Raw genomic sequence first — 3716 nt, 5'->3', positions numbered from 1 at the left:
CCCAGCTTCTTGTGCACCTCCAGCCTGCTCAGTCGGTAGAGCATGGAAAACTAAAAAGTCCTTGGCCAGTGTAAGCATTACCTAGCAACAACTAAAACATCGGTGCGTTATCAACTTTGTTCTCACCCTAAATCCAAAACACTGTACCAGCTACTAGGAAGGAAATTAACTCTATCCCTGCCGAAACCAGGACAGATGCTCAGTTCAGTTAATGGATTGAGATAACATAAATTTCTGTGCCCAGCAGAAGCCTCAAACCAGCCCCTAACGATGCACCAGATATTCAGAAGCTGAACACTTGAAGGATAGTAAATGACTAAAAGCTCCAAGCACACAGCTGTGATACCTTCTAGGCATAAAGAGGACTTGAAATTCATAGTCGCGTTCTTTGTGTGAATAGCAAGGTGAACTTTGCTTTCAATTTCAGCATTTAATACATGGCAAACATCAGATTCTCTGTAGCTGGGGAGGAACACATTTGAGCGTTCATTAAGTTGAATCGCATACCACATACAAAAAATACTGAGATAATATTGTTTCCAACATTCACACCCAACATTTACCAAGCTATCTCTATAAGAATAAGATTAAGCAATTAATTCTGGGCCAAAATTCAATTATGGCTAATTTTTTCAGGGGCCGCCAGCTTGGCAAAGAGCTTGGTAATAACCCAGTACATGTTTCTGAAAGCCGTGACTGGGGAATCCAGAGGTCTAACCATGTCTCCACTGGTACCTTCTCAGATCCTTATTCAATATAATAAAAAGAAATGAACAAGTCAGCTCTAGTAACTCTGCAGAAATCAAATGCTGGTTATTGCTGGGGCCCAGTACGAGTGCTGGGGGTACTCACAACCCCAAGTTATTCTAGCAAGGTCGTTGGTGTTAGTAACTGCTTTTTGAAAGACATTTGTGCCCCGGAGAGAGAGCATCTTGAAAACGGATGTTTGGAAATGTTTTCGTGGTCATAGGGTTTTGTTGCCAAAACTGATGCAAGTGTGTCACCTATACAAGCTCTACTGCCTGTACACTTAATGGCTCTGCATGCTAGCCCAGTGAGAAGGCAGGAGCTGACGGCCACCCTGTCCCCAGGAGAGAAGAGAAATAGCAAGTCCCTGCCGAGCGGTTTCCCTTCCTCCTTTCTTTCTGCTCTTCAGAAAGAGCTGTCATCCTGCTCTGGCTCTGTATTGCAATGCCACTGGAAAAAGTGGAGGACTGGAGGAATTCTCCTCCTTTTCTCCAAGGCTTTCCCTGTGTCTTGGGCTACCTTCTCCTGCGCCTGGCAGAGGCTTCTTCCTACACGCTTGCTGCTGCTCTTTGCGTTCAGGTGAACGCAAACTTTAGGCGGCTTTAACAGCTTGGATGATGTTTCTGTACAGTCAGCATCCAGCAACAAGACAACAGAGACTATAATGACATTTCTACAGGTGTCAGAGGTGCCCAGCTGGAAAACTTCAGAAACGGGGCACTGGGATGCCCAACGCTGGAGCCGTCCCCGCTCCTCCCTGCCGACCCACTCCTGGGTGCAGCCGGACACAGCACCATCCTCTCATTGCCTACAGCTGTTCAACGCAGCTTTATTGACTTCTGGGCTCTCGAGATCAGACCTCTTCTTTACAGAAAAAGCTCCTGATCCTGTAGAGAGGGGGTTGATTCAAAAGGTTCACAGAGCAGGATTGATTTTGTTGCTTTCATTCCTACATTTGAAAGAGCAAAGAGAAGCAGAGGAATCAAACCAAGGAAAGGGGGGGTTGCACACCTCCTGTTTCTTCCATTTCCTTTGCACAACCCTCATAGTGTTTTAATTCTAGTTGATCCTACAGAGCAGCCCCTGGGAGACTGCTGAAATCTGGGAGAGGAGCATCACATGGGTGCATGCCTATTCCCTTGCAGAAGCAGTGTTCTTCAAATCGCAGAGCCTTTCTCTGTCTAGAGAAGAAACGGGCAGCAAATGGGAAGAGATTTCTATTTTCTTGCATTCATTCAGCTGGGGAAACGGACTTCCCCACACCACTGGACAACCCAGAGGGAAATAAAGGGGACCAGGAGGGCCCTAGTCAGGGTAACACATGGAGAAGGTGAAGCAATGTCTGGATCAGGAGGGGCCCCACAAACCCAGCACTCCAGGCACTAGCTGCAGCCCCAGCCCTGCTGCTCCCCACTCTCTGCCAAAGGCTATGAAGCAGGAGCTCAAGAGCCACCAGCACAGCAAAGACCGTAAGGACATTTCTACAGGTGTCAGAGGTGCCCAGCTGGAAAACTTCAGAAACGGGGCACTGGGATGCCCAACGCTGGAGCCGTCCCCGCTCCTCCCTGCCGACCCACTCCTGGGTGCAGCCGGACACAGCACCATCCTCTCATTGCCTACAGCTGTTCAACGCAGCTTTATTGACTTCTGGGCTCTGGAGTCCCACCATCGGTGGCTCTGGGAGTGAAAAGCAACAAGTGCTCTTCAGCAATGTCTCCTCTGGCTGCTCCCTTGTGTCAGGTCATGGGTGCTACCCTGCAATGTCACTGCCATGAGGCATGGGCGCCACAGTGATGTCCCATGGCAACCTGCCATCAGCCAGTTGGCGCCAGTTGGCCTTCGATTGGCATCTGGCAGGACCAAGCCTGGCTGGCCAGAGCGATGGTTGCAGAAAACAGCTTGAGCCCAAACGAGACTGGATGGTTTCAAAGGGAGTCGTCAACAGCTGAAATCTCCTCCTCTTCTTCCTTGGACGAGCTGGGGGAGTCGTCAGACTCAGCTTCTCCTGCCTCTCCTGAGTGGGATGATCAAGCAGCTGGGGACGCTGCTGTAGGAGCAATGACAGGAGAGTAGTCTTTCCAAGCTTGGAGTGATGACAGCACTACTGAAAGAGACATTCCTACTTCCGAGGAGACCACTGGCAAAACCAAAGATGTCTCCTTTCTCAAGCAGCTCTGGAAAACTGCCCGCAGCGATGAGTTCCAGTCCATTTGGTGGATTGATGATGGAGTCTTTGTTGCCATCAGTGAAGAAATGTTCAAGAAGGAAGAGCTGGCAAGAAGAGTACTTGGGAGAGTTTTTGAAATGGAGAGCGCGGAAAGTTTCCATCGTCAGCTTGACCTCCATGGGCTGCGCGAACTGCCAGAGGCGTCCGACTCATCTGACTCCGGGGACAAATTTCCAGTGGAAGCAGCAGCTCCTAGAAAGGTATCAGAGGAATACCTAGAAAGGTATTCCTCTGCACAGGAACTGGTGGGAGAGACTGATGTTCAAATCAAGTAAGCCTGGGCAACAGAGGAGATGGGGACGGCCATAAATGTCCTCACCTTCATTTCTTTCTCAGGGTATTTCTCAAGTAAAAACCCAGGGCTGGTTATGACTTAACAGAACCATATCATCACGTTTGAGACAGCCCAAGCTTGAGGTTTCAAACGCCCCTAAGAGTCCTTTTCAATACCTAAGTTTGGCTTTTGTGATTAAAAGTCTTAGTTCTCATATATTTGTGTTTTCCAGGCTTGAACTGGTTGCAACTAACTCTTCTCCTTTGCATTTTTTAGCTTCTACACTTCTATTATAGCCCCAACCTTAAAGTTGGGACCATCCCCAGGTGCTGGCAAGGTGCAAGCCAAGAGTGGGCCACAAAAGGAGAGCCCCAACTGCATTGTACCTGGATGAGGAGCTGGAGGAAAGCTGTCCCTCAGGAAGCTGCCAAGGTCTTCAGCCTGCACAGGGAGCCGCTGCTGTGGTGA

Source organism: Aptenodytes forsteri, unplaced genomic scaffold (genome assembly GCF_000699145.1).
Source record: "Aptenodytes forsteri isolate BGI_AS27 unplaced genomic scaffold, ASM69914v1 Scaffold528, whole genome shotgun sequence".
In the NCBI taxonomy this organism is placed as follows: domain Eukaryota; kingdom Metazoa; phylum Chordata; class Aves; order Sphenisciformes; family Spheniscidae; genus Aptenodytes; species Aptenodytes forsteri.
Note: the sequence above shows the minus strand (reverse complement) of the source record.